Raw genomic sequence first — 12,148 nt, forward strand, 5'->3', positions numbered from 1 at the left:
GTGGATAGTAATAACTTACAATTGTGCTTGGTAAGTGCATGGCTTGCATTTAGATGTCCCTCAAAGTCTCGGGTGGTCATAGGTGAGGCTTATCAAAGACAGCTGGATCTAGGGAGCGTGATACAGGATTAAGGGTGTGTGATTATGAAACTATTCAACAGATTGTTCTGGCACAATTCTGGGAGTGGATAATGACAAGAATCTCTCTGGGTGTAAGTTCTACCTGTCCTAAGGATGGGGGCCTGGACAGAACATAAAGGATATTTGCTCCTGGCTTCTTCACTACTTTGTTGCATTCTGCCTGCTGTGAACCCTTTCTCCTCTGTGATGACCCTCTATCATGATACCCTGGACTGGATCCAGCTGGCTGGGCATAAAAGCCTCTACAAAGTGAACTGAAGTAGATCTTTCTGCCTGAAACTTGGGTGTCAAATATTTTCTCTTAGCACTTAGAAAAGTAATTAAAACAGCAAAATTTTCACATTCATCAGAACATTTCAATCAAGCTGTGGAAGAGCTGCTGATAATTTAGAGTCAGGTAAATCCAAGAGCTTATTCACCCACCTATTGATTAAATAGACTGTAAGTAAACTACTTTGGTTTCTGTACTTTTGCATGTGGAAGGTGCCATATTCACAATTCCTTATACTCATTTCTATGGTTTCTGTCACTTCCCTAAATCTGTCATTAGCTTCAAGAAAAAGGAAGAAAAACTGTTTTGAGATGGTAGAGGAACACCCAAAACATCAAAACACATGTCATATTAATATAATAAACATTTAAACACAACTTTCAAATTTTTTAGAAAGTTTATTTTTAGTTACAGACAATGTCTTAATTTTTTAACTTTCCAAGTTGCTATGAGACTATAGCTATAACATGCCAGAAGGTGATATGTCTCCATTAAAGATTGACCAGTATTAATAAGGTATTTTATGCAATGTCAAGGCTTACCAATATTCCAAAAAAGGTATTGGAATCATTAGCTTATATGAACCTTCCTTTTAAAATCTCCAAATCTCTTCTGCTTAGGCAAGCACAGAGACTGGGATTTGTTCCCCAGTACCCCGTGCTATGCCAGACACGCCCTTGGGCACACTGAGCCAGCAATCGAGTCCAGATGTAGAGGCACACACCTGTAATCCCAGCACTGGGGAGGCTGAAAACAGAAAGATCACTAAGAGTCTGAGCTGAGTAGTGAGACCATGTGCCAAATACATTAACAAAAGCTTAGACATCAAAAAATATAAAGTGTATTTTATCTCCAAATAAAGACACTGACAAGGTTGCAAATCTTCTCAAGATGCTGCACCTGCACTGTGCACCATTGCAAATGCATGTACCATTTCCTCAAACTGGTAGGTTAAACTGAGTACTAGTGTATCTTCATACAAAATCAATGCATCTGATGTTACAAAATATAGGAATAAGAGAGAGAGAGAAGAAAACAGAGTAAACAAAAGTATTGGCTTAGTGTACTTTAAGATATATTTCTAGATGTTCAGCAATAGACTCAGTCATAGGTGAGGCCTTCACTAAGGCAGGTAGTGCCTTGCTGCTAGGAGGTGAGTTTGGTCAGAAGAGGTAGGTCACTGGAGGAGCAACCTGGATACACATATCTATTTTCCTGCCTCCTTCCTTCTGCTTTGCTTCCTGCCCATGATGACATGAGCAGATTGTCTCTGGTCAGATACTTTTGCTATGACATTTGTGTATCAAAGCCTGACAGATATGGACTGAAACTTTTGAATTGTGAGCCAAAATCAACCGCTCCTTCTTTTAGTTGTGGGTGTCTGTTATTTTGTCCTAATCACAAGGAAAGGGATAAAGATAGACTTTGGTACTAGCAAGGTAGAGTCTTTGCTAGGATTATAACTGAGCATGTGATTAAGAAACCATTGGAACTAGTTCATAGGAGATCTTTGGAAAGATTTATAGATCCTAAGGTATAGAAGACCCATCATGCTGTAATTAAAGGTCAATGTTAAATACTTGTTAGAGCTCAGAAGATCAAAATGCTGATAGAAGCATAACTTGTAAAGCTTCAGACTACAAAGTTTCATTTAGGCGTGAAGGACTCCATTGACAGTTAGTCTAGCGATCAGGTGTATTACACGGTGGCAGAAAATTTGTTTTCCTTTTACTCATGCCCTAAAACTTTGTAAAAGATGGAGATAAAGGTCAAGTGACTAATTTGTATGGCAGAGGGCATTTCAAACGCCAAGCCTGTAGCAAGGTGTCTCAGTTACTTTTTACTCATTGATGGAACAAAATTCCCAACACCCAAAATGAAGGAAGGGAAAGTTTATTTAGTTCACAGTTAGTGGAGGTTTCAGTCCGTACTTGGCTGGCTGCAGGGCAGATGGCAGCAGTTCATGGTGGCAGACAGAGAACAGCGGGGGGCAGAGGAAGGAGCAGCAGTTGTGGCACCTATCAAGCCTCTCTCTTCCACACTGACTGCAAAGACTGGAGCTCCACCAGCAAGACTGGAGCTCCTCCAAAGTGGCATGGCTCAAAGGGCCACAGTGAAGATCAGAGCTTCCCCAAGGAAATGGGGTGCACAGAAGCCAGCATGAGCCCCTTTATATACCCTTTCTGTGCTGAATCACTCTAGGGCAGGCCCCTCACTCCCCAGCATGGGGAACCACCAAACAGACCCAACCAAGCTTCTGACATCTCAAGCTGATACAATGTATCAACCACCATACAAGGACACTGCTTACTGTTTTAAGTGAAATCCACTGTGAATAAAATTGTTTTGAAAACATTTGCTGGTGACCAAAGAGAAGCGACTGTAAAATTGTCTCTAGTGAAATTTTGACCTAAGAGAGCTTGGTGGCTGAAAAGAATCCCATTAAAAAGAAGCTGAGTACTTTGCATTAAGACAGTAAGGAGTGTCCCATATAGAGAAACCATGACCCTGTTCTTCACCCTGCAAAGGTGAAAGAGTTTCCTTTGGGAAGAAACCCACACAGTGTCTGCTCTTTCTGAAAAGAAGAAGAAATTTTTCCTGGAATTCAGATATACTGGTGTTCAGAGTTCTGCTCCCATGATACGGGGCCTAGATACATATAAACAGTTTCTAGACATTGACTTTATCCAATGATTGCTTTTATGGGAATGCAGAATACAAGAGTTGTGGGACAAAGGAGTGTTTCACCCAAATTTCAAAAGATGTCTTGGGAGGCCAATCTCTTGCCTCTGAGAAGACAGGAGATAGTGAAGCCAGAGTGCAGAGGAACCACCAGAAGTTTGGAGATAACAAGAACCATGACTCTGCTGAGGAAGGCAATGGGCGGTAAGCAGAGTCAGTCTAAGAGACAGGCCATAGGGCTGCAACTAGCTATAGCATAGAAGTTACCCAGGAATCTTGGGCTTCATATATTTGTACAGATTTATGTTTTGTTTTGTTTTGTTTGCAGTACCGGAGATTAAACTCAGGACCTTGCGCTTGCCAGGCAAGTGCTTATTCTACAGAGCTATTTCCCCAGCCCCGGATTTATGTTTGCCTTCTTGGGTTTTGGCCTCCGTTTGGTCACATTCCATTCTATAGCCCTATTCCTTCCTTTGAAAATGGAATGTGTACCTTGTACCTTCACACTGTCAGTGTTTAACTCATTTGATTTTCCCAGGGACTCACTGCTGAGAGTGTGCTTGAATCTCGGAAAAGATTTGCAGTATGAGATTTTCAACAATGCAAGGACTTTGAGGAATTTAGGCCTTTTTAGAGATGATGTAAATATATTTTATGTAAAGAGATGTTTATGAATTTTTTGGACTCCGGGGTCGAATGGCATGGTTTATACACAGAGGTCCTTAAGGGCACATAGGCAGGGTTTGGGAAGATGATTAAATCATGGAGACAGGATAACTGACTTGCTGTTAGGAGGTAGGGTCTAGTCAGAGGAAGTGGCTCCCTGCAGGAGTGACATGTACTTCCTGCCTCCTCCCTTCACTCCATGCTTCCTGCCCACTGTGGTGTGAGCAGCTTTGCTCTGTGCAGGCCCATCTGCCATGAATTTTTATATTTCACCCTGCCAAATAGCGATCAAAACTTCTGGACTATGAGCCAAAAATTAATCTCTCCTTCTTTAAGTTGTGCCAGGTGTTTTGTCCCAGAAATAAAATGAGGAAATTGATGGAGACCAAAGTAGGAAAGCATATACCCAACAATTACTCTCCTTCTTTCCAATGCAAGTCCCATCATGGCCGTATCTTACATTTCTAACGATTGTTCTTCATTTACACTCTCTATTTCCTCAAATAAGCATCTCAGGTAATGATGCTTCTTTACCTGATGAGCAACCATGAGCTTCATTTTTGAGGGGCGTCAGCTATTAGTCAACCTGCCTGGATTGGGCTGTTCTAGTTTTTTAGTGACTTAACACATAGGGCAGGGTAATGAGAAGAGACATTCTCCCACTGTACATAATCTCTTTTTAAACCTACACTATGAGTTGATAGAGTTGTTTTCCTTTGATATTCAGGCTCAACCATCCGGACAGAACAGTGATTCTTTCTGTTTGTTGATTCAGTAGCAACCTAGATTGCTGGCTGCAATCACGACTCTTTATTCAGTGGAATCATTGTCATGCTCTATGGTGGGAACATTCCTCCATTTAGAGCTCAGGCCTCAAGATGGATAGAATGAAAGATCAGGGGACAAGAAGTAAATTTTCTCGTTGCTCAGTATGGATTCTAAAGAATCATGAGACTTCATGTTCACTCCTTGATACCTAGACATGTAAATCCTTCATACAAAAGAAATAACAGGATGCACTGAACACTGAATTAGAGCATGTAGCATTTTCTGGAGAACTTTACCTACTCCTCTAAGTTATTGCCACTGAAGTAGCACCATAACTTGGTCGTCAAAATGCCATTCTAGCATTTTAGCAAGCCAGCTGCATCAAGATAGTAGTGAACATGATAAAGCCATGAATTTCAATGAGTAAGCAATCATGGCCATACTTCTTTTGTAGTGAAATGGATTTCTTGATTACAAGCAGATAAAGCATTCTGTAAGTCCACAAATTGTAGTTTTGGAAGAAGCTTTGAGTTTAGGAAAGGCATATTGATATTGGGATTAAGTGTCAATTGCAGTAAGAACAAAACACTGCAACACTTTCAATACAATCAATTTGCTTCCCAATAACTGGCTGACTAACCTGAGAAATGATATATTGGGAACTTTGGTGTGGACACTTAAAAGTAGCTATAGTAGGTCAGGCTTGGTGAGTAGAGATTCTCAACTGAGGTTGAGCAGAACATTTTATCCATCAATCAGTGCTACATTGCTCATGTGTCCGTTGAGTGGTGACAGGAATGGGAAGGAAAGGAGCTGACTGATATCCACAGAACAGATTATCCTGCCCATGGACTAAAATCCCCCTGTACTGATGTCATGTTTTTTGAGCAGTCCCACGGACTGCAAATACCCTTATATTCTCTCTTGCTTATTTGGAGAAGTCTATGCATATACCTACACCTTATATATCATTGTCACCTATTTTCCGATCTTGTTTTTATCACATCTCTGAAATTCTAGCCAAATCTTTAGCTGGAGCCATATTTTGGCAGTTGATTGTGTGAACAGCTTTCATTCTATGCAAAGTGAATAGACAAGTGTATTTCTCAAATGCACTAGTAACCTCTAGAAAGAATTTTGTCAACACTGTTTACCAGAGATGTTCCAGAAAGTGCTGTAATGTTGCAAATGACTGTTTCAAGTTATGGCTATATAAAATCATGGAGATACACATCATCTATAAATTAAACCCCAAACTTCTCTTTATCTTTGGCAAATGATGTAGAGAAATCTCCATGGGACCATAATTACATGTGAGGAGAGAAAGGATAAGATAGCACTGGTGGTGACTATGGACCACAATCCACCACTTCATACAGCTTAGTTTGGCTTTCAGAGTCTGCTCAGCATCTCAGACATACATGTCTGCATATATACACACATAGATATGTATCACTTCCATTGATAATGGAGTACTGGTAAACATGTCCAGCTCTACAGGTTGGTGGGTAAGATAATCTTAAATTCAAGATGAACAGTTCAAATTTCAAGATAATTTGGAGGGCCAAGTATGCATATTCAGTCTCTTAACTTTCAGTATCCCTTTCATTATGCCTAGATATAACTCATTTTGCAAACTCAGAAATTATTGAATGAATGGCAAGCTCTGCCACTGGCTTTTCTTTATGAGCAAAATTAGTAGCTAAGAAGCCAACCCTATTTTAATAACAACAACTACTCATTTAAAAAAATAATTCAAAACTTTCACAAAATTTTTTCACTTACACAAATATAGAAAAAAATTCACATACTGATGGGAAACTGATCAAGTCTCAATTCTGAGTACAATTTTTCATACCATCAAGACATTTTCCGTTTAAAAAACCCTAAACAAAAAATTACAAAGGGATTTTAAAAAATTTATTTTTAGGAATATGTATTCCAAAATATTAGTTGAGACTTAACAAGGAAATACATAGATTTTTAAATAAATTTATTTGAAACCAATTTAGAGTGCTTATGTGACATCTATGCTTGTTCAAAATTCAGTGATATTAAGGGAAATTAACCAAACGTAGACAGTTAAATATCAAATATTTTTCCTTACATATGAAGTTTTTAAAATACATACATACATACACATATACATTAAATAAGAGAAGACAAGGCCAGGGAGATAGCTCAGTGGCATAAGAGCCTGACTGGCAAGCTCAAGGTCTTGAGTTTGATGTCCAGAACCAACAACTAACGAGAGAGAGAGAGAGAGAGAGAGAGAGAGAGAGAGAGAGAGAGAGAGAGAGAGAGAACAGGAAATTAGGAAGTAGACTAACAGAGTTTTGGATCCAAGAAAGAGAACAACATGGAAGGGGGAAGGAAAAAGAAAAGTGACACGATTGGAATTAAGGTATGTAAAATGCACAAAGGGACTTCCTAAAATAAACCCCATCACTATGCAATATTAATACACACCAATAAAGTATAACAAAAATGTAGCAATATTTGCAAATATATGTTTACTTGATGTAAGCACTGTACATTTTCAGCCCATAGATTTTCAAAGAATTTCATTTTCTTTCACAACAGGACTTTCAAACATAAATGCAAACTTACCTAGGAAAATATTAGGAATAAGCACACACAGGGAGAATAAATGATTATTTGAATAAAGTCTTATCTCTTTTAAATTCATATAACTAATAGATCACTAATTGTAATGTATACTTTGAGTTTAAAACACATTTGAAGAGTTACTTAACAATTGGAAAAATGCCAAAATAGAATCTTAAATACCTGAAGTAGATATTTATTTAAAAAACATGTTAAAATTTAATCTCATTTTTAAAAGGTATATATGTAAGTTTATACCTACTAAATTAAGCAAAAGAGCATTTCTTATTATTTCCTAAAATACTTCTGAAGCAATTGCAAAATAAAACAACAAAATTATGCATGATTCAAATTATGAAAGTTTTTATAGTTATTTTTATTAGCTTACATGGTAAACCTTTGGCCTGTTGGCAAAACTATTTGACCTAAACAAAAAATAACCAAAGGGACAATACACATTTTGTTTAGCTATCCTAGAAGAACTTTGGAAAAAGCCCACCTGGTTCCTCCAATTAAAATGTCAAAGCTGTGCACAAAACAGTTTGGCAAGTGCACACAGAGATAGGGAAACACAGCTTAGTTTAATTCACTCTGTGAAGCACCAACGCAAAAGCATTCATTGAATGCAGTCCAGGCTCAAAAGTATAATTGATGTCAGCTTAAATTCTCAGCCAACAGCCAACGACAAACACTGAATCTGTTGCTGTTGGCTTTGTTTAGGTTTCAGGTGCAGGGCTCTTACCATATGGTATCCTAGAAGCAGTTTTTATTATGGGGTGTGTGTGTGTGTGTGTGTGTGTGTGTGTGTGTGTGCATGTGTGCATGCGCACACGCGCACATGCACATTATGTGCACATTCCTTTTCATATTACAAACATCCTTCATTTGCAAAGTAAACAAAGCAAAAGCAATCTACTTATTCCTTAGAAACTCTACAGACCACCAAGTCCTGGGTTAAAGCTACACATAGAATTAGACAAATACAAGCTCCTCTCTAAGATATTTGCCCACCAAAGAATTCTTTATTTGTCCTTGACATCTTGTTTCTTTTTGTCATCAAATGACTGAGCATTTATAATTAATGAGTTTATACTTTATTATTAATATAACATTCAAGCTATTTTGCAACAGGCCAGGTCCCTTTTATTCAAATTTTGCGCCAAGAATATTTCTTGAACCGCAACTGATTGTGAAGCAGAGTCCTTTTTAATAAATAGTAAATATTTTTCACTAAATGATAAATGAGTGAATGAATTAATAGGTACTTCTAAAAGAAGCTATTAACAAATTAAAACTATGGATTTCCCAAGCATGGTCAATATATTTAATATTTAACATGAGAGAATTGAAACTTTTACAATTGCCTTCCTTGTTTATACAATTATATCTCTTTTCCATTATGTTATTATGAAAGACTTAAAATTTTATGTGTTGCACAAGGCATCATAGTGAACAAATAAACAAAAGCCCTACACTCAAGAAATAATGTGTCATTTGTTTGTTTTATAAAAGAGAAGTTATAGGAAATAGAGAGCTGGGTATGTGGCAAATGGAAGGGGCGTCAGTGATTTTGGAGGGGAAAAGTGTGAGGGGAAGGGGTTGTAAAAGGAAGTAAAATGGATTATGTACTTGAACCAACTGTTCCCAGTGAAGGTATGATTATACATAAAAAGCATGCACTGAGAACAGTGTTTCAGGCCCACCAGGAATATATATGAAACTATAGTGGGTGTTAAAGACAGGCTATATGCATTACATGTAAGTCGTATAGGACCGAAAGGCCAAGGGTGTAGCTCAAGGATAGAGCACTTGTCCAACACACACAAAGCCCTGCTTTCAATCCAGAGCATCACTATAAAAGTAAAAACTTCCTATAGGTTTCAGCAAGGAGACAAAATATAAGATAAAGTTGAAAGATGAATTTATTTTTACATATAAAACTTGGATATTGAATGTTATTCTAGGTGGAACAAACAGCATGAAGAAAACTGAAGAGATGAGAAGAAACATGTTGGGTTGTAGGTAATTATGGAGAGTAGCTTAACTAGAACAGGATAGAGAACACAGCTAGCTAGTTCAACTGCAAGGATTTACGAGAACCTGATTGCTAGGCCCTCAGACTTGAGCTAGTTGGGAAACATTTTCAATAAAACCTGAGATGATAGAGTAATCTATCCAAGGCCATTATCTTATCTAATTAGATCATAAAAGAAGGTTCATTAGGCAATCTCCACTTTGCTTGCTTTCAAAGTAAGAAGACTGTAAGTGACTGTGGCATAGAATGCTTCATTTAACTAAAAATCTTTTCCATACACAATAACAAACTTCTATTTCCCTAAATCAAGTATAGGATAAACTTAGCCCCATGTCAGCATATATAATGCATTTATAATATAATGCCTTAGTTTTTAGGACTTGGTCATTATTGCAAGATTTGGCAAGTAATAAACAAGCTGAAATTCTACAAATCTTTCCTCCCATACCTAGTTTTCTTATAATTGATATCATAATTACAGCATGATTAATGAACATGAACTCAATATAAATAATTTACTCTTGATAAAACATAGCATATAAAGTTAGATGTTAAGTTGTTTCTACCAGATATTTAAGAAGCACAAATTCTCCACAATAATCTCAGTCTGGTAAAACAAACTTTGTCTTCTTACTACTGTTTATTCCTAGAGGTCAAAGATCAGCAAAAACAAACAAACAAGAAACCACTTGCTTCACATATATTTGATTCATTTGTGTTTCATTCACTTAGGCCTCTGGTAAATCTAAGTGATCAAATATATAGGAGATGTGGTTGATTCACCATTCAACTCATGAGACCCTCGGTTTGATTCATTTAAATCACTGATTTTCAATCTATGTTAAAAGCTGAATGCATTCACATCTAAACTCTTTTCCAATAGGTATCAAGATCTATTTCAAGTATCCCAAATTACTAAGTGGAATACTTTGTTGATTAGTACTCTAACTTTTATTTCATGTGGGTTATTAGATGGGGATTTTTTTTTTTTTCAGAACCGGGGGTTGAACTCAGGCCCTTGCACTTGCCAGGCAAGTGCTTATTTTACTGAGCCATCTCCCCAGCTAGATGGGAATTTTAACTTTTTTTTTTTTTTTTTTTTTTTTGGCGGAACTGGGGATTGAACTCAGGCCCTTGTGCCTGCCAGGGAAGCACTTGTTCCACTGAGCCATCTCCCCAGCCCCTTAACTATTTTTCAAAATGTTTCTCTATCCCCATCAAGTCCATCTGTCCAGACTCTTTCATTCAATGCATCTCTGAAAGGTCAATCGGGATGGCCAGCTCTTCTTGTAGGATATTGGACCTGACCTTTAGATTATTACTCATCTGTCTTGCTACTCCTTCCACCTAGGTAAACTCCTGGTTCTACTGATCGCCCATGCTGCTAAGAGGATTTGATTGTTCATGAATGTGACCATCTAGTTGTTCCATTTTAAAATATAAACAAACAAACACCATGCCCACTGTTGCTTGGGTCTGATCAATTAGATACAAACTCCTCACCATGGCGAGCACTCTGCGTGACACGTTCCCACTCTGACACTGGGATGCCACCCCTATCGGCACCCATCCCCCCCCCTCCCCATCACAGCTGCTGTGTGTCCAACATCTAGTCTTCCCCACGTTTTTCACTTTGCCTCATTTCCTTTGTTGCACAAATACATATGCATAGACCATTCTTCCAACACAGCAAAGACTATCAGAATTAGGATTCATAGACACCACTGGATTTATGCAAATATGCAATTTTCATAGCATTGTAAACACGAAGGAGATTTTTGTCTCTGACTTATAGGATAAGAAACTTGAGAAAATGAAATTGTCAGGGTACTCACCCAGCCTTTATCACATTGCTTGGCTGACCATCTTTCATCGTTTTCTCTGTATAGAATACTCTAGACCTAACTACTGGCCTGAAAATTTCCTCCTTTGGAGGCAGAGATCTTGGTGCACTCTTTTAATCTCAGTACTCTGGGAGGCTGAGGCAAGACACTCCAGAGTTTAAGCTCAGCCTGGGTAATTCAAGGACTTAATAAGACACTGACAAACAAACAATCAATGTTATACGGGTTATGGGTGTAGTTCAATGTGAAAGCCCTGAACTCAATCTTTAGCACCATCAAAAGAATCTACATTTCATGTTTAAGTCTCAGTTTAGGAATGAGACCATCTCTAAGACCTCACACAGAAGAAAGGGACATCTTAGAAAAACCTGTCTGGCTCATCTCCGAATTTCATTATGGGGCTCTTGGAAGCAATCAATTTTTAAGAAAAGGACTGGAGAGTGGGCTAGGGGATTTAGGTTGGAGCTTCATTTACATACAGAACATGCTTTCCACTCTGTGCTTCCAGCTGACAAGAGTGATGGAGATGCTGCCCCCGTCCCAGCCCGGGTTGGCACTGCGGTGCAGCCTCACTTACGATGCCAGCTGTACTCTAGTTTTTCACTAAGGAATATTCCTGCTGGACTAAAATATCAGCTCTGTAAGGTCTTATACAATATTTTCATCATGTTTCTATCCCATGTCCTCCGCTTGGTAGGGTCTTGTCTTCATAAGGACCTCCATAAGTATGAGACGAACATGAGTAGCAGGGAATGAAGTGGCCATTTCTAAAAAAAAAAAAAAAAAATGAAAAAAAGAAATAAAAAACAGTGGAATCTTTTCAGCAAATTCCAAGAGGAACCAATTTGGAAGCTGGCTTTTTTCAATCATCAAAAACATACTCTCTCTTTTAATGGAATGTATTTTAGTTATTAGCTTCTAACACTTTTAAATAGATGGGTCATTTTAATACCCAAATCAATGATTCATTTACTGAAGTAAGTACTATAATTTGCTCCTCTAAAGATAATTTTCACAACTAATTCACTTTAATCTTGATAATGGCTATCTTTATCTTATTACAATTGAATTAAACTTTTCAAAATAAAGCTTGAATTTTGGATACGCTAGATGAAAATAGTAATGGTAAATGTT

Source organism: Octodon degus, unplaced genomic scaffold (assembly GCF_000260255.1).
Source record: "Octodon degus isolate 3935 unplaced genomic scaffold, OctDeg1.0 scaffold00096, whole genome shotgun sequence".
Lineage (NCBI taxonomy): Eukaryota > Metazoa > Chordata > Mammalia > Rodentia > Octodontidae > Octodon > Octodon degus.